The sequence below is a fragment of the Lithobates pipiens genome, unplaced genomic scaffold (genome assembly GCF_037356315.1).
Source record: "Lithobates pipiens isolate NorthernLeopardFrog02 unplaced genomic scaffold, aLitPip1_a1.2 Scaffold_8, whole genome shotgun sequence".
NCBI lineage: Eukaryota > Metazoa > Chordata > Amphibia > Anura > Ranidae > Lithobates > Lithobates pipiens.
Window position 1 is genome coordinate 609317797 of NW_027507903.1, and position 15276 is coordinate 609333072.

The 15276-nt window shown below is 53.1% G+C and overlaps 34 non-coding genes across 34 annotated transcripts; 16 read left to right on the plus strand and 18 right to left on the minus strand.

Annotated features, from left to right (window-relative positions):
• Nucleotides 1-56: 56 nt before the first annotated feature.
• TRNAI-AAU (transfer RNA isoleucine (anticodon AAU)) lies at nt 57-130 on the minus strand. Its single transcript has one exon. It is a non-coding gene; the product is annotated as a tRNA-Ile (tRNA).
• Nucleotides 131-256: 126 nt separating this feature from the next.
• On the plus strand, nt 257-328 carry TRNAW-CCA (transfer RNA tryptophan (anticodon CCA)). Its single transcript has one exon. It is a non-coding gene; the product is annotated as a tRNA-Trp (tRNA).
• A 564-nt stretch (nt 329-892) lies between these two features.
• On the minus strand, nt 893-966 carry TRNAI-AAU (transfer RNA isoleucine (anticodon AAU)). Its single transcript has one exon. It is a non-coding gene; the product is annotated as a tRNA-Ile (tRNA).
• A 773-nt stretch (nt 967-1739) lies between these two features.
• TRNAI-AAU (transfer RNA isoleucine (anticodon AAU)) lies at nt 1740-1813 on the minus strand. Its single transcript has one exon. It is a non-coding gene; the product is annotated as a tRNA-Ile (tRNA).
• Nucleotides 1814-1939: 126 nt separating this feature from the next.
• Nucleotides 1940-2011, plus strand: TRNAW-CCA (transfer RNA tryptophan (anticodon CCA)). Its single transcript has one exon. It is a non-coding gene; the product is annotated as a tRNA-Trp (tRNA).
• A 564-nt stretch (nt 2012-2575) lies between these two features.
• Nucleotides 2576-2649, minus strand: TRNAI-AAU (transfer RNA isoleucine (anticodon AAU)). The gene has a single exon. It is a non-coding gene; the product is annotated as a tRNA-Ile (tRNA).
• A 126-nt stretch (nt 2650-2775) lies between these two features.
• TRNAW-CCA (transfer RNA tryptophan (anticodon CCA)) lies at nt 2776-2847 on the plus strand. Its single transcript has one exon. It is a non-coding gene; the product is annotated as a tRNA-Trp (tRNA).
• Nucleotides 2848-3411: 564 nt separating this feature from the next.
• TRNAI-AAU (transfer RNA isoleucine (anticodon AAU)) lies at nt 3412-3485 on the minus strand. The gene has a single exon. It is a non-coding gene; the product is annotated as a tRNA-Ile (tRNA).
• A 126-nt stretch (nt 3486-3611) lies between these two features.
• Nucleotides 3612-3683, plus strand: TRNAW-CCA (transfer RNA tryptophan (anticodon CCA)). Its single transcript has one exon. It is a non-coding gene; the product is annotated as a tRNA-Trp (tRNA).
• Nucleotides 3684-4247: 564 nt separating this feature from the next.
• Nucleotides 4248-4321, minus strand: TRNAI-AAU (transfer RNA isoleucine (anticodon AAU)). The gene has a single exon. It is a non-coding gene; the product is annotated as a tRNA-Ile (tRNA).
• A 126-nt stretch (nt 4322-4447) lies between these two features.
• On the plus strand, nt 4448-4519 carry TRNAW-CCA (transfer RNA tryptophan (anticodon CCA)). The gene has a single exon. It is a non-coding gene; the product is annotated as a tRNA-Trp (tRNA).
• A 564-nt stretch (nt 4520-5083) lies between these two features.
• Nucleotides 5084-5157, minus strand: TRNAI-AAU (transfer RNA isoleucine (anticodon AAU)). The gene has a single exon. It is a non-coding gene; the product is annotated as a tRNA-Ile (tRNA).
• A 126-nt stretch (nt 5158-5283) lies between these two features.
• Nucleotides 5284-5355, plus strand: TRNAW-CCA (transfer RNA tryptophan (anticodon CCA)). Its single transcript has one exon. It is a non-coding gene; the product is annotated as a tRNA-Trp (tRNA).
• Nucleotides 5356-5919: 564 nt separating this feature from the next.
• Nucleotides 5920-5993, minus strand: TRNAI-AAU (transfer RNA isoleucine (anticodon AAU)). Its single transcript has one exon. It is a non-coding gene; the product is annotated as a tRNA-Ile (tRNA).
• A 126-nt stretch (nt 5994-6119) lies between these two features.
• TRNAW-CCA (transfer RNA tryptophan (anticodon CCA)) lies at nt 6120-6191 on the plus strand. Its single transcript has one exon. It is a non-coding gene; the product is annotated as a tRNA-Trp (tRNA).
• Nucleotides 6192-6755: 564 nt separating this feature from the next.
• On the minus strand, nt 6756-6829 carry TRNAI-AAU (transfer RNA isoleucine (anticodon AAU)). The gene has a single exon. It is a non-coding gene; the product is annotated as a tRNA-Ile (tRNA).
• Nucleotides 6830-6955: 126 nt separating this feature from the next.
• Nucleotides 6956-7027, plus strand: TRNAW-CCA (transfer RNA tryptophan (anticodon CCA)). Its single transcript has one exon. It is a non-coding gene; the product is annotated as a tRNA-Trp (tRNA).
• Nucleotides 7028-7591: 564 nt separating this feature from the next.
• TRNAI-AAU (transfer RNA isoleucine (anticodon AAU)) lies at nt 7592-7665 on the minus strand. The gene has a single exon. It is a non-coding gene; the product is annotated as a tRNA-Ile (tRNA).
• A 126-nt stretch (nt 7666-7791) lies between these two features.
• TRNAW-CCA (transfer RNA tryptophan (anticodon CCA)) lies at nt 7792-7863 on the plus strand. The gene has a single exon. It is a non-coding gene; the product is annotated as a tRNA-Trp (tRNA).
• A 564-nt stretch (nt 7864-8427) lies between these two features.
• Nucleotides 8428-8501, minus strand: TRNAI-AAU (transfer RNA isoleucine (anticodon AAU)). Its single transcript has one exon. It is a non-coding gene; the product is annotated as a tRNA-Ile (tRNA).
• Nucleotides 8502-9463: 962 nt separating this feature from the next.
• TRNAW-CCA (transfer RNA tryptophan (anticodon CCA)) lies at nt 9464-9535 on the plus strand. The gene has a single exon. It is a non-coding gene; the product is annotated as a tRNA-Trp (tRNA).
• Nucleotides 9536-10099: 564 nt separating this feature from the next.
• Nucleotides 10100-10173, minus strand: TRNAI-AAU (transfer RNA isoleucine (anticodon AAU)). Its single transcript has one exon. It is a non-coding gene; the product is annotated as a tRNA-Ile (tRNA).
• A 126-nt stretch (nt 10174-10299) lies between these two features.
• On the plus strand, nt 10300-10371 carry TRNAW-CCA (transfer RNA tryptophan (anticodon CCA)). The gene has a single exon. It is a non-coding gene; the product is annotated as a tRNA-Trp (tRNA).
• A 564-nt stretch (nt 10372-10935) lies between these two features.
• TRNAI-AAU (transfer RNA isoleucine (anticodon AAU)) lies at nt 10936-11009 on the minus strand. Its single transcript has one exon. It is a non-coding gene; the product is annotated as a tRNA-Ile (tRNA).
• Nucleotides 11010-11135: 126 nt separating this feature from the next.
• TRNAW-CCA (transfer RNA tryptophan (anticodon CCA)) lies at nt 11136-11207 on the plus strand. The gene has a single exon. It is a non-coding gene; the product is annotated as a tRNA-Trp (tRNA).
• Nucleotides 11208-11771: 564 nt separating this feature from the next.
• Nucleotides 11772-11845, minus strand: TRNAI-AAU (transfer RNA isoleucine (anticodon AAU)). The gene has a single exon. It is a non-coding gene; the product is annotated as a tRNA-Ile (tRNA).
• Nucleotides 11846-11971: 126 nt separating this feature from the next.
• On the plus strand, nt 11972-12043 carry TRNAW-CCA (transfer RNA tryptophan (anticodon CCA)). Its single transcript has one exon. It is a non-coding gene; the product is annotated as a tRNA-Trp (tRNA).
• A 564-nt stretch (nt 12044-12607) lies between these two features.
• On the minus strand, nt 12608-12681 carry TRNAI-AAU (transfer RNA isoleucine (anticodon AAU)). Its single transcript has one exon. It is a non-coding gene; the product is annotated as a tRNA-Ile (tRNA).
• A 126-nt stretch (nt 12682-12807) lies between these two features.
• TRNAW-CCA (transfer RNA tryptophan (anticodon CCA)) lies at nt 12808-12879 on the plus strand. Its single transcript has one exon. It is a non-coding gene; the product is annotated as a tRNA-Trp (tRNA).
• A 564-nt stretch (nt 12880-13443) lies between these two features.
• Nucleotides 13444-13517, minus strand: TRNAI-AAU (transfer RNA isoleucine (anticodon AAU)). The gene has a single exon. It is a non-coding gene; the product is annotated as a tRNA-Ile (tRNA).
• Nucleotides 13518-13643: 126 nt separating this feature from the next.
• On the plus strand, nt 13644-13715 carry TRNAW-CCA (transfer RNA tryptophan (anticodon CCA)). The gene has a single exon. It is a non-coding gene; the product is annotated as a tRNA-Trp (tRNA).
• Nucleotides 13716-14279: 564 nt separating this feature from the next.
• TRNAI-AAU (transfer RNA isoleucine (anticodon AAU)) lies at nt 14280-14353 on the minus strand. Its single transcript has one exon. It is a non-coding gene; the product is annotated as a tRNA-Ile (tRNA).
• Nucleotides 14354-14478: 125 nt separating this feature from the next.
• TRNAW-CCA (transfer RNA tryptophan (anticodon CCA)) lies at nt 14479-14550 on the plus strand. The gene has a single exon. It is a non-coding gene; the product is annotated as a tRNA-Trp (tRNA).
• A 564-nt stretch (nt 14551-15114) lies between these two features.
• On the minus strand, nt 15115-15188 carry TRNAI-AAU (transfer RNA isoleucine (anticodon AAU)). Its single transcript has one exon. It is a non-coding gene; the product is annotated as a tRNA-Ile (tRNA).
• Between the last annotated feature and the right edge of the window lie 88 nt (nt 15189-15276).

Genomic DNA, 15276 nt, shown 5'->3' on the forward strand with positions numbered 1-15276 from the left:
ACTAGGCCAAGCGCCGACGGCCATAGGAATCCACCGCGGTTGGAATAAAAGGGCAATGGCCCGTACGGGGATCGAACCCGCGACCTTGGCGTTATTAGCACCACGCTCTAACCAACTGAGCTAACCGGCCGAAACTTGCATAGGGAGAGCCGGCCAAAGCTGGCACAGGGCTATCAGGGCAACCAGGTCAATCTGTGGGCAACCGCTGAAGAATTGACGCCGGAGTAGCCTAAAGCTTTCCAGAGCCACCACAGCTGACCTCGTGGCGCAACGGTAGCGCGTCTGACTCCAGATCAGAAGGTTGCGTGTTCAAATCACGTCGGGGTCATGTTGGTTTTCATCGTCACCCACCCAAGCCAGGCTCCTCTGGCCCCTCCGCGTTGTCCCATCATTCCATTCCGGCTCCCACCCACGCAGGCTCCCGATCACCCTCAGAAGGCTGGGTGAACAGCCAAACCTAAAGAGCATGTGCCGTAGGCCTGGAAGAAGCTCCACTCCTGGGCTCATAGCATTGGGTGGAGGGTTGCAAAGCCTCAAATTAATAAGAATCAAGCATGTAAAACCTGCAAGGGTCAGAAGGTGCTTTGCAAGGCGTTATGGGTTGTTTTTCTTTCCCGAAGAATACATGTCTTACCTCGGGTTCTAACATAAGCGTGCAGAGAGGCTCCAGGGCTTGTGGCGTCAGCTAACTTTTTGTTTTCCCACAATCTTTAGCAGATATGGTTCTGGATCTTGGAGCCTTGAGGTGTTGTGGGACATAATTAAGCTGGGACATAATTAAGCTGCGCCACTAGCGAAATAGGCATCTTTGCTATCCGTTGAGTAGGTTAAAGAAAACTAGGCCAAGCGCCGACGGCCATAGGAATCCACCGCGGTTGGAATAAAAGGGCAATGGCCCGTACGGGGATCGAACCCGCGACCTTGGCGTTATTAGCACCACGCTCTAACCAACTGAGCTAACCGGCCGAAACTTGCATAGGGAGAGCCGGCCAAAGCTGGCACAGGGCTGGCACAGGGCTATCAGGGCAACCAGGTCAATCTGTGGGCAACCGCTGAAGAATTGACGCCGGAGTAGCCTAAAGCTTTCCAGAGCCACCACAGCTGACCTCGTGGTGCAACGGTAGCGCGTCTGACTCCAGATCAGAAGGTTGCGTGTTCAAATCACGTCGGGGTCATGTTGGTTTTCATCGTCACCCACCCAAGCCAGGCTCCTCTGGCCCCTCCGCGTTGTCCCATCATTCCATTCCGGCTCCCACCCACGCAGGCTCCCGATCACCCTCAGAAGGCTGGGTGAACAGCCAAACCTAAAGAGCATGTGCCGTAGGCCTGGAAGAAGCTCCACTCCTGGGCTCATAGCATTGGGTGGAGGGTTGCAAAGCCTCAAATTAATAAGAATCAAGCATGTAAAACCTGCAAGGGTCAGAAGGTGCTTTGCAAGGCGTTATGGGTTGTTTTTCTTTCCCGAAGAATACATGTCTTACCTCGGGTTCTAACATAAGCGTGCAGAGAGGCTCCAGGGCTTGTGGCGTCAGCTAACTTTTTGTTTTCCCACAATCTTTAGCAGATATGGTTCTGGATCTTGGAGCCTTGAGGTGTTGTGGGACATAATTAAGCTGGGACATAATTAAGCTGCGCCACTAGCGAAATAGGCATCTTTGCTATCCGTTGAGTAGGTTAAAGAAAACTAGGCCAAGCGCCGACGGCCATAGGAATCCACCGCGGTTGGAATAAAAGGGCAATGGCCCGTACGGGGATCGAACCCGCGACCTTGGCGTTATTAGCACCACGCTCTAACCAACTGAGCTAACCGGCCGAAACTTGCATAGGGAGAGCCGGCCAAAGCTGGCACAGGGCTATCAGGGCAACCAGGTCAATCTGTGGGCAACCGCTGAAGAATTGACGCCGGAGTAGCCTAAAGCTTTCCAGAGCCACCACAGCTGACCTCGTGGCGCAACGGTAGCGCGTCTGACTCCAGATCAGAAGGTTGCGTGTTCAAATCACGTCGGGGTCATGTTGGTTTTCATCGTCACCCACCCAAGCCAGGCTCCTCTGGCCCCTCCGCGTTGTCCCATCATTCCATTCCGGCTCCCACCCACGCAGGCTCCCGATCACCCTCAGAAGGCTGGGTGAACAGCCAAACCTAAAGAGCATGTGCCGTAGGCCTGGAAGAAGCTCCACTCCTGGGCTCATAGCATTGGGTGGAGGGTTGCAAAGCCTCAAATTAATAAGAATCAAGCATGTAAAACCTGCAAGGGTCAGAAGGTGCTTTGCAAGGCGTTATGGGTTGTTTTTCTTTCCCGAAGAATACATGTCTTACCTCGGGTTCTAACATAAGCGTGCAGAGAGGCTCCAGGGCTTGTGGCGTCAGCTAACTTTTTGTTTTCCCACAATCTTTAGCAGATATGGTTCTGGATCTTGGAGCCTTGAGGTGTTGTGGGACATAATTAAGCTGGGACATAATTAAGCTGCGCCACTAGCGAAATAGGCATCTTTGCTATCCGTTGAGTAGGTTAAAGAAAACTAGGCCAAGCGCCGACGGCCATAGGAATCCACCGCGGTTGGAATAAAAGGGCAATGGCCCGTACGGGGATCGAACCCGCGACCTTGGCGTTATTAGCACCACGCTCTAACCAACTGAGCTAACCGGCCGAAACTTGCATAGGGAGAGCCGGCCAAAGCTGGCACAGGGCTATCAGGGCAACCAGGTCAATCTGTGGGCAACCGCTGAAGAATTGACGCCGGAGTAGCCTAAAGCTTTCCAGAGCCACCACAGCTGACCTCGTGGCGCAACGGTAGCGCGTCTGACTCCAGATCAGAAGGTTGCGTGTTCAAATCACGTCGGGGTCATGTTGGTTTTCATCGTCACCCACCCAAGCCAGGCTCCTCTGGCCCCTCCGCGTTGTCCCATCATTCCATTCCGGCTCCCACCCACGCAGGCTCCCGATCACCCTCAGAAGGCTGGGTGAACAGCCAAACCTAAAGAGCATGTGCCGTAGGCCTGGAAGAAGCTCCACTCCTGGGCTCATAGCATTGGGTGGAGGGTTGCAAAGCCTCAAATTAATAAGAATCAAGCATGTAAAACCTGCAAGGGTCAGAAGGTGCTTTGCAAGGCGTTATGGGTTGTTTTTCTTTCCCGAAGAATACATGTCTTACCTCGGGTTCTAACATAAGCGTGCAGAGAGGCTCCAGGGCTTGTGGCGTCAGCTAACTTTTTGTTTTCCCACAATCTTTAGCAGATATGGTTCTGGATCTTGGAGCCTTGAGGTGTTGTGGGACATAATTAAGCTGGGACATAATTAAGCTGCGCCACTAGCGAAATAGGCATCTTTGCTATCCGTTGAGTAGGTTAAAGAAAACTAGGCCAAGCGCCGACGGCCATAGGAATCCACCGCGGTTGGAATAAAAGGGCAATGGCCCGTACGGGGATCGAACCCGCGACCTTGGCGTTATTAGCACCACGCTCTAACCAACTGAGCTAACCGGCCGAAACTTGCATAGGGAGAGCCGGCCAAAGCTGGCACAGGGCTATCAGGGCAACCAGGTCAATCTGTGGGCAACCGCTGAAGAATTGACGCCGGAGTAGCCTAAAGCTTTCCAGAGCCACCACAGCTGACCTCGTGGCGCAACGGTAGCGCGTCTGACTCCAGATCAGAAGGTTGCGTGTTCAAATCACGTCGGGGTCATGTTGGTTTTCATCGTCACCCACCCAAGCCAGGCTCCTCTGGCCCCTCCGCGTTGTCCCATCATTCCATTCCGGCTCCCACCCACGCAGGCTCCCGATCACCCTCAGAAGGCTGGGTGAACAGCCAAACCTAAAGAGCATGTGCCGTAGGCCTGGAAGAAGCTCCACTCCTGGGCTCATAGCATTGGGTGGAGGGTTGCAAAGCCTCAAATTAATAAGAATCAAGCATGTAAAACCTGCAAGGGTCAGAAGGTGCTTTGCAAGGCGTTATGGGTTGTTTTTCTTTCCCGAAGAATACATGTCTTACCTCGGGTTCTAACATAAGCGTGCAGAGAGGCTCCAGGGCTTGTGGCGTCAGCTAACTTTTTGTTTTCCCACAATCTTTAGCAGATATGGTTCTGGATCTTGGAGCCTTGAGGTGTTGTGGGACATAATTAAGCTGGGACATAATTAAGCTGCGCCACTAGCGAAATAGGCATCTTTGCTATCCGTTGAGTAGGTTAAAGAAAACTAGGCCAAGCGCCGACGGCCATAGGAATCCACCGCGGTTGGAATAAAAGGGCAATGGCCCGTACGGGGATCGAACCCGCGACCTTGGCGTTATTAGCACCACGCTCTAACCAACTGAGCTAACCGGCCGAAACTTGCATAGGGAGAGCCGGCCAAAGCTGGCACAGGGCTATCAGGGCAACCAGGTCAATCTGTGGGCAACCGCTGAAGAATTGACGCCGGAGTAGCCTAAAGCTTTCCAGAGCCACCACAGCTGACCTCGTGGCGCAACGGTAGCGCGTCTGACTCCAGATCAGAAGGTTGCGTGTTCAAATCACGTCGGGGTCATGTTGGTTTTCATCGTCACCCACCCAAGCCAGGCTCCTCTGGCCCCTCCGCGTTGTCCCATCATTCCATTCCGGCTCCCACCCACGCAGGCTCCCGATCACCCTCAGAAGGCTGGGTGAACAGCCAAACCTAAAGAGCATGTGCCGTAGGCCTGGAAGAAGCTCCACTCCTGGGCTCATAGCATTGGGTGGAGGGTTGCAAAGCCTCAAATTAATAAGAATCAAGCATGTAAAACCTGCAAGGGTCAGAAGGTGCTTTGCAAGGCGTTATGGGTTGTTTTTCTTTCCCGAAGAATACATGTCTTACCTCGGGTTCTAACATAAGCGTGCAGAGAGGCTCCAGGGCTTGTGGCGTCAGCTAACTTTTTGTTTTCCCACAATCTTTAGCAGATATGGTTCTGGATCTTGGAGCCTTGAGGTGTTGTGGGACATAATTAAGCTGGGACATAATTAAGCTGCGCCACTAGCGAAATAGGCATCTTTGCTATCCGTTGAGTAGGTTAAAGAAAACTAGGCCAAGCGCCGACGGCCATAGGAATCCACCGCGGTTGGAATAAAAGGGCAATGGCCCGTACGGGGATCGAACCCGCGACCTTGGCGTTATTAGCACCACGCTCTAACCAACTGAGCTAACCGGCCGAAACTTGCATAGGGAGAGCCGGCCAAAGCTGGCACAGGGCTATCAGGGCAACCAGGTCAATCTGTGGGCAACCGCTGAAGAATTGACGCCGGAGTAGCCTAAAGCTTTCCAGAGCCACCACAGCTGACCTCGTGGCGCAACGGTAGCGCGTCTGACTCCAGATCAGAAGGTTGCGTGTTCAAATCACGTCGGGGTCATGTTGGTTTTCATCGTCACCCACCCAAGCCAGGCTCCTCTGGCCCCTCCGCGTTGTCCCATCATTCCATTCCGGCTCCCACCCACGCAGGCTCCCGATCACCCTCAGAAGGCTGGGTGAACAGCCAAACCTAAAGAGCATGTGCCGTAGGCCTGGAAGAAGCTCCACTCCTGGGCTCATAGCATTGGGTGGAGGGTTGCAAAGCCTCAAATTAATAAGAATCAAGCATGTAAAACCTGCAAGGGTCAGAAGGTGCTTTGCAAGGCGTTATGGGTTGTTTTTCTTTCCCGAAGAATACATGTCTTACCTCGGGTTCTAACATAAGCGTGCAGAGAGGCTCCAGGGCTTGTGGCGTCAGCTAACTTTTTGTTTTCCCACAATCTTTAGCAGATATGGTTCTGGATCTTGGAGCCTTGAGGTGTTGTGGGACATAATTAAGCTGGGACATAATTAAGCTGCGCCACTAGCGAAATAGGCATCTTTGCTATCCGTTGAGTAGGTTAAAGAAAACTAGGCCAAGCGCCGACGGCCATAGGAATCCACCGCGGTTGGAATAAAAGGGCAATGGCCCGTACGGGGATCGAACCCGCGACCTTGGCGTTATTAGCACCACGCTCTAACCAACTGAGCTAACCGGCCGAAACTTGCATAGGGAGAGCCGGCCAAAGCTGGCACAGGGCTATCAGGGCAACCAGGTCAATCTGTGGGCAACCGCTGAAGAATTGACGCCGGAGTAGCCTAAAGCTTTCCAGAGCCACCACAGCTGACCTCGTGGCGCAACGGTAGCGCGTCTGACTCCAGATCAGAAGGTTGCGTGTTCAAATCACGTCGGGGTCATGTTGGTTTTCATCGTCACCCACCCAAGCCAGGCTCCTCTGGCCCCTCCGCGTTGTCCCATCATTCCATTCCGGCTCCCACCCACGCAGGCTCCCGATCACCCTCAGAAGGCTGGGTGAACAGCCAAACCTAAAGAGCATGTGCCGTAGGCCTGGAAGAAGCTCCACTCCTGGGCTCATAGCATTGGGTGGAGGGTTGCAAAGCCTCAAATTAATAAGAATCAAGCATGTAAAACCTGCAAGGGTCAGAAGGTGCTTTGCAAGGCGTTATGGGTTGTTTTTCTTTCCCGAAGAATACATGTCTTACCTCGGGTTCTAACATAAGCGTGCAGAGAGGCTCCAGGGCTTGTGGCGTCAGCTAACTTTTTGTTTTCCCACAATCTTTAGCAGATATGGTTCTGGATCTTGGAGCCTTGAGGTGTTGTGGGACATAATTAAGCTGGGACATAATTAAGCTGCGCCACTAGCGAAATAGGCATCTTTGCTATCCGTTGAGTAGGTTAAAGAAAACTAGGCCAAGCGCCGACGGCCATAGGAATCCACCGCGGTTGGAATAAAAGGGCAATGGCCCGTACGGGGATCGAACCCGCGACCTTGGCGTTATTAGCACCACGCTCTAACCAACTGAGCTAACCGGCCGAAACTTGCATAGGGAGAGCCGGCCAAAGCTGGCACAGGGCTATCAGGGCAACCAGGTCAATCTGTGGGCAACCGCTGAAGAATTGACGCCGGAGTAGCCTAAAGCTTTCCAGAGCCACCACAGCTGACCTCGTGGCGCAACGGTAGCGCGTCTGACTCCAGATCAGAAGGTTGCGTGTTCAAATCACGTCGGGGTCATGTTGGTTTTCATCGTCACCCACCCAAGCCAGGCTCCTCTGGCCCCTCCGCGTTGTCCCATCATTCCATTCCGGCTCCCACCCACGCAGGCTCCCGATCACCCTCAGAAGGCTGGGTGAACAGCCAAACCTAAAGAGCATGTGCCGTAGGCCTGGAAGAAGCTCCACTCCTGGGCTCATAGCATTGGGTGGAGGGTTGCAAAGCCTCAAATTAATAAGAATCAAGCATGTAAAACCTGCAAGGGTCAGAAGGTGCTTTGCAAGGCGTTATGGGTTGTTTTTCTTTCCCGAAGAATACATGTCTTACCTCGGGTTCTAACATAAGCGTGCAGAGAGGCTCCAGGGCTTGTGGCGTCAGCTAACTTTTTGTTTTCCCACAATCTTTAGCAGATATGGTTCTGGATCTTGGAGCCTTGAGGTGTTGTGGGACATAATTAAGCTGGGACATAATTAAGCTGCGCCACTAGCGAAATAGGCATCTTTGCTATCCGTTGAGTAGGTTAAAGAAAACTAGGCCAAGCGCCGACGGCCATAGGAATCCACCGCGGTTGGAATAAAAGGGCAATGGCCCGTACGGGGATCGAACCCGCGACCTTGGCGTTATTAGCACCACGCTCTAACCAACTGAGCTAACCGGCCGAAACTTGCATAGGGAGAGCCGGCCAAAGCTGGCACAGGGCTATCAGGGCAACCAGGTCAATCTGTGGGCAACCGCTGAAGAATTGACGCCGGAGTAGCCTAAAGCTTTCCAGAGCCACCACAGCTGACCTCGTGGCGCAACGGTAGCGCGTCTGACTCCAGATCAGAAGGTTGCGTGTTCAAATCACGTCGGGGTCATGTTGGTTTTCATCGTCACCCACCCAAGCCAGGCTCCTCTGGCCCCTCCGCGTTGTCCCATCATTCCATTCCGGCTCCCACCCACGCAGGCTCCCGATCACCCTCAGAAGGCTGGGTGAACAGCCAAACCTAAAGAGCATGTGCCGTAGGCCTGGAAGAAGCTCCACTCCTGGGCTCATAGCATTGGGTGGAGGGTTGCAAAGCCTCAAATTAATAAGAATCAAGCATGTAAAACCTGCAAGGGTCAGAAGGTGCTTTGCAAGGCGTTATGGGTTGTTTTTCTTTCCCGAAGAATACATGTCTTACCTCGGGTTCTAACATAAGCGTGCAGAGAGGCTCCAGGGCTTGTGGCGTCAGCTAACTTTTTGTTTTCCCACAATCTTTAGCAGATATGGTTCTGGATCTTGGAGCCTTGAGGTGTTGTGGGACATAATTAAGCTGGGACATAATTAAGCTGCGCCACTAGCGAAATAGGCATCTTTGCTATCCGTTGAGTAGGTTAAAGAAAACTAGGCCAAGCGCCGACGGCCATAGGAATCCACCGCGGTTGGAATAAAAGGGCAATGGCCCGTACGGGGATCGAACCCGCGACCTTGGCGTTATTAGCACCACGCTCTAACCAACTGAGCTAACCGGCCGAAACTTGCATAGGGAGAGCCGGCCAAAGCTGGCACAGGGCTATCAGGGCAACCAGGTCAATCTGTGGGCAACCGCTGAAGAATTGACGCCGGAGTAGCCTAAAGCTTTCCAGAGCCACCACAGCTGACCTCGTGGCGCAACGGTAGCGCGTCAGACTCCAGATCAGAAGGTTGCGTGTTCAAATCACGTCGGGGTCATGTTGGTTTTCATTGTCACCCACCCAAGCCAGGCTCCTCTGGCCCCTCCGCGTTGTCCCATCATTCCATTCCGGCTCCCACCCACGCAGGCTCCCGATCACCCTCAGAAGGCTGGGTGAACAGCCAAACCTAAAGAGCATGTGCCGTAGGCCTGGAAGAAGCTCCACTCCTGGGCTCATAGCATTGGGTGGAGGGTTGCAAAGCCTCAAATTAATAAGAATCAAGCATGTAAAACCTGCAAGGGTCAGAAGGTGCTTTGCAAGGCGTTATGGGTTGTTTTTCTTTCCCGAAGAATACATGTCTTACCTCGGGTTCTAACATAAGCGTGCAGAGAGGCTCCAGGGCTTGTGGCGTCAGCTAACTTTTTGTTTTCCCACAATCTTTAGCAGATATGGTTCTGGATCTTGGAGCCTTGAGGTGTTGTGGGACATAATTAAGCTGGGACATAATTAAGCTGCGCCACTAGCGAAATAGGCATCTTTGCTATCCGTTGAGTAGGTTAAAGAAAACTAGGCCAAGCGCCGACGGCCATAGGAATCCACCGCGGTTGGAATAAAAGGGCAATGGCCCGTACGGGGATCGAACCCGCGACCTTGGCGTTATTAGCACCACACTCTAACCAACTGAGCTAACCGGCCGAAACTTGCATAGGGAGAGCCGGCCAAAGCTGGCACAGGGCTATCAGGGCAACCAGGTCAATCTGTGGGCAACCGCTGAAGAATTGACGCCGGAGTAGCCTAAAGCTTTCCAGAGCCACCACAGCTGACCTCGTGGCGCAACGGTAGCGCGTCTGACTCCAGATCAGAAGGTTGCGTGTTCAAATCACGTCGGGGTCATGTTGGTTTTCATCGTCACCCACCCAAGCCAGGCTCCTCTGGCCCCTCCGCGTTGTCCCATCATTCCATTCCGGCTCCCACCCACGCAGGCTCCCGATCACCCTCAGAAGGCTGGGTGAACAGCCAAACCTAAAGAGCATGTGCCGTAGGCCTGGAAGAAGCTCCACTCCTGGGCTCATAGCATTGGGTGGAGGGTTGCAAAGCCTCAAATTAATAAGAATCAAGCATGTAAAACCTGCAAGGGTCAGAAGGTGCTTTGCAAGGCGTTATGGGTTGTTTTTCTTTCCCGAAGAATACATGTCTTACCTCGGGTTCTAACATAAGCGTGCAGAGAGGCTCCAGGGCTTGTGGCGTCAGCTAACTTTTTGTTTTCCCACAATCTTTAGCAGATATGGTTCTGGATCTTGGAGCCTTGAGGTGTTGTGGGACATAATTAAGCTGGGACATAATTAAGCTGCGCCACTAGCGAAATAGGCATCTTTGCTATCCGTTGAGTAGGTTAAAGAAAACTAGGCCAAGCGCCGACGGCCATAGGAATCCACCGCGGTTGGAATAAAAGGGCAATGGCCCGTACGGGGATCGAACCCGCGACCTTGGCGTTATTAGCACCACGCTCTAACCAACTGAGCTAACCGGCCGAAACTTGCATAGGGAGAGCCGGCCAAAGCTGGCACAGGGCTATCAGGGCAACCAGGTCAATCTGTGGGCAACCGCTGAAGAATTGACGCCGGAGTAGCCTAAAGCTTTCCAGAGCCACCACAGCTGACCTCGTGGCGCAACGGTAGCGCGTCTGACTCCAGATCAGAAGGTTGCGTGTTCAAATCACGTCGGGGTCATGTTGGTTTTCATCGTCACCCACCCAAGCCAGGCTCCTCTGGCCCCTCCGCGTTGTCCCATCATTCCATTCCGGCTCCCACCCACGCAGGCTCCCGATCACCCTCAGAAGGCTGGGTGAACAGCCAAACCTAAAGAGCATGTGCCGTAGGCCTGGAAGAAGCTCCACTCCTGGGCTCATAGCATTGGGTGGAGGGTTGCAAAGCCTCAAATTAATAAGAATCAAGCATGTAAAACCTGCAAGGGTCAGAAGGTGCTTTGCAAGGCGTTATGGGTTGTTTTTCTTTCCCGAAGAATACATGTCTTACCTCGGGTTCTAACATAAGCGTGCAGAGAGGCTCCAGGGCTTGTGGCGTCAGCTAACTTTTTGTTTTCCCACAATCTTTAGCAGATATGGTTCTGGATCTTGGAGCCTTGAGGTGTTGTGGGACATAATTAAGCTGGGACATAATTAAGCTGCGCCACTAGCGAAATAGGCATCTTTGCTATCCGTTGAGTAGGTTAAAGAAAACTAGGCCAAGCGCCGACGGCCATAGGAATCCACCGCGGTTGGAATAAAAGGGCAATGGCCCGTACGGGGATCGAACCCGCGACCTTGGCGTTATTAGCACCACGCTCTAACCAACTGAGCTAACCGGCCGAAACTTGCATAGGGAGAGCCGGCCAAAGCTGGCACAGGGCTATCAGGGCAACCAGGTCAATCTGTGGGCAACCGCTGAAGAATTGACGCCGGAGTAGCCTAAAGCTTTCCAGAGCCACCACAGCTGACCTCGTGGCGCAACGGTAGCGCGTCTGACTCCAGATCAGAAGGTTGCGTGTTCAAATCACGTCGGGGTCATGTTGGTTTTCATCGTCACCCACCCAAGCCAGGCTCCTCTGGCCCCTCCGCGTTGTCCCATCATTCCATTCCGGCTCCCACCCACGCAGGCTCCCGATCACCCTCAGAAGGCTGGGTGAACAGCCAAACCTAAAGAGCATGTGCCGTAGGCCTGGAAGAAGCTCCACTCCTGGGCTCATAGCATTGGGTGGAGGGTTGCAAAGCCTCAAATTAATAAGAATCAAGCATGTAAAACCTGCAAGGGTCAGAAGGTGCTTTGCAAGGCGTTATGGGTTGTTTTTCTTTCCCGAAGAATACATGTCTTACCTCGGGTTCTAACATAAGCGTGCAGAGAGGCTCCAGGGCTTGTGGCGTCAGCTAACTTTTTGTTTTCCCACAATCTTTAGCAGATATGGTTCTGGATCTTGGAGCCTTGAGGTGTTGTGGGACATAATTAAGCTGGGACATAATTAAGCTGCGCCACTAGCGAAATAGGCATCTTTGCTATCCGTTGAGTAGGTTAAAGAAAACTAGGCCAAGCGCCGACGGCCATAGGAATCCACCGCGGTTGGAATAAAAGGGCAATGGCCCGTACGGGGATCGAACCCGCGACCTTGGCGTTATTAGCACCACGCTCTAACCAACTGAGCTAACCGGCCGAAACTTGCATAGGGAGAGCCGGCCAAAGCTGGCACAGGGCTATCAGGGCAACCAGGTCAATCTGTGGGCAACCGCTGAAGAATTGACGCCGGAGTAGCCTAAAGCTTTCCAGAGCCACCACAGCTGACCTCGTGGCGCAACGGTAGCGCGTCTGACTCCAGATCAGAAGGTTGCGTGTTCAAATCACGTCGGGGTCATGTTGGTTTTCATCGTCACCCACCCAAGCCAGGCTCCTCTGGCCCCTCCGCGTTGTCCCATCATTCCATTCCGGCTCCCACCCACGCAGGCTCCCGATCACCCTCAGAAGGCTGGGTGAACAGCCAAACCTAAAGAGCATGTGCCGTAGGCCTGGAAGAAGCTCCACTCCTGGGCTCATAGCATTGGGTGGAGGGTTGCAAAGCCTCAAATTAATAAGAATCAAGCATGTAAAACCTGCAAGGGTCAGAAGGTGCTTTGCAAGGCGTTATGGGTTGTTTTTCTTTCCCGAAGAATACATGTCTTACCTCGGGTTCTAACATAAGCGTGCAGAGAGGCTCCAGGGCTTGTGGCGTCAGCTAACTTTTTGTTTTCCCACAATCTTTAGCAGATATGGTTCTGGATCTTGGAGCCTTGAGGTGTTGTGGGACATAATTAAGCTGGGACATAATTAAGCTGCGCCACTAGCGAAATAGGCATCTTTGCTATCCGTTGAGTAGGTTAAAGAAAACTAGGCCAAGCGCCGACGGCCATAGGAATCCACCGCGGTTGGAATAAAAGGGCAATGGCCCGTACGGGGATCGAACCCGCGACCTTGGCGTTATTAGCACCACGCTCTAACCAACTGAGCTAACCGGCCGAAACTTGCATAGGGAGAGCCGGCCAAAGCTGGCACAGGGCTATCAGGGCAACCAGGTCAATCTGTGGGCAACCGCTGAAGAATTGACGCCGGAGTAGCCTAAAGCTTTCCAGAGCCACCACAGCTGACCTCGTGGCGCAACGGTAGCGCGTCTGACTCCAGATCAGAAGGTTGCGTGTTCAAATCACGTCGGGGTCATGTTGGTTTTCATCGTCACCCACCCAAGCCAGGCTCCTCTGGCCCCTCCGCGTTGTCCCATCATTCCATTCCGGCTCCCACCCACGCAGGCTCCCGATCACCCTCAGAAGGCTGGGTGAACAGCCAAACCTAAAGAGCATGTGCCGTAGGCCTGGAAGAAGCTCCACTCCTGGGCTCATAGCATTGGGTGGAGGGTTGCAAAGCCTCAAATTAATAAGAATCAAGCATGTAAAACCTGCAAGGGTCAGAAGGTGCTTTGCAAGGCGTTATGGGTTGTTTTTCTTTCCCGAAGAATACATGTCTTACCTCGGGTTCTAACATAAGCGTGCAGAGAGGCTCCAGGGCTTGTGGCGTCAGCTAACTTTTTGTTTTCCCACAATCTTTAGCAGATATGGTTCTGGATCTTGGAGCCTTGAGGTGTTGTGGGACATAATTAAGCTGGGACATAATTAAGCTGCGCCACTAGCGAAATAGGCATCTTTGCTATCCGTTGAGTAGGTTAAAGAAAACTAGGCCAAGCGCCGACGGCCATAGGAATCCACCGCGGTTGGAATAAAAGGGCAATGGCCCGTACGGGGATCGAACCCGCGACCTTGGCGTTATTAGCACCACGCTCTAACCAACTGAGCTAACCGGCCGAAACTTGCATAGGGAGAGCCGGCCAAAGCTGGCACAGGGCTATCAGGGCAACCAGGTCAATCTGTGGGCAACCGCTGAAGAATTGACGCCGGAGTAGCCTAAAGCTTTCCAGAGCCACCACAGCTGACCTCGTGGCGCAACGGTAGCGCGTCTGACTCCAGATCAGAAGGTTGCGTGTTCAAATCACGTCGGGGTCATGTTGGTTTTCATCGTCACCCACCCAAGCCAGGCTCCTCTGGCCCCTCCGCGTTGTCCCATCATTCCATTCCGGCTCCCACCCACGCAGGCTCCCGATCACCCTCAGAAGGCTGGGTGAACAGCCAAACCTAAAGAGCATGTGCCGTAGGCCTGGAAGAAGCTCCACTCCTGGGCTCATAGCATTGGGTGGAGGGTTGCAAAGCCTCAAATTAATAAGAATCAAGCATGTAAAACCTGCAAGGGTCAGAAGGTGCTTTGCAAGGCGTTATGGGTTGTTTTTCTTTCCCGAAGAATACATGTCTTACCTCGGGTTCTAACATAAGCGTGCAGAGAGGCTCCAGGGCTTGTGGCGTCAGCTAACTTTTTGTTTTCCCACAATCTTTAGCAGATATGGTTCTGGATCTTGGAGCCTTGAGGTGTTGTGGGACATAATTAAGCTGGGACATAATTAAGCTGCGCCACTAGCGAAATAGGCATCTTTGCTATCCGTTGAGTAGGTTAAAGAAAACTAGGCCAAGCGCCGACGGCCATAGGAATCCACCGCGGTTGGAATAAAAGGGCAATGGCCCGTACGGGGATCGAACCCGCGACCTTGGCGTTATTAGCACCACGCTCTAACCAACTGAGCTAACCGGCCGAAACTTGCATAGGGGAGCCGGCCAAAGCTGGCACAGGGCTATCAGGGCAACCAGGTCAATCTGTGGGCAACCGCTGAAGAATTGACGCCGGAGTAGCCTAAAGCTTTCCAGAGCCACCACAGCTGACCTCGTGGCGCAACGGTAGCGCGTCTGACTCCAGATCAGAAGGTTGCGTGTTCAAATCACGTCGGGGTCATGTTGGTTTTCATCGTCACCCACCCAAGCCAGGCTCCTCTGGCCCCTCCGCGTTGTCCCATCATTCCATTCCGGCTCCCACCCATGCAGGCTCCCGATCACCCTCAGAAGGCTGGGTGAACAGCCAAACCTAAAGAGCATGTGCCGTAGGCCTGGAAGAAGCTCCACTCCTGGGCTCATAGCATTGGGTGGAGGGTTGCAAAGCCTCAAATTAATAAGAATCAAGCATGTAAAACCTGCAAGGGTCAGAAGGTGCTTTGCAAGGCGTTATGGGTTGTTTTTCTTTCCCGAAGAATACATGTCTTACCTCGGGTTCTAACATAAGCGTGCAGAGAGGCTCCAGGGCTTGTGGCGTCAGCTAACTTTTTGTTTTCCCACAATCTTTAGCAGATATGGTTCTGGATCTTGGAGCCTTGAGGTGTTGTGGGACATAATTAAGCTGGGACATAATTAAGCTGCGCCACTAGCGAAATAGGCATCTTTGCTATCCGTTGAGTAGGTTAAAGAAAACTAGGCCAAGCGCCGACGGCCATAGGAATCCACCGCGGTTGGAATAAAAGGGCAATGGCCCGTACGGGGATCGAACCCGCGACCTTGGCGTTATTAGCACCACGCTCTAACCAACTGAGCTAACCGGCCGAAACTTGCATAGGGAGAGCCGGCCAAAGCTGGCACAGGGCTATCAGGGCAACCAGGTCAATCTGTGGGCAACCGCTGAAGAATTGAC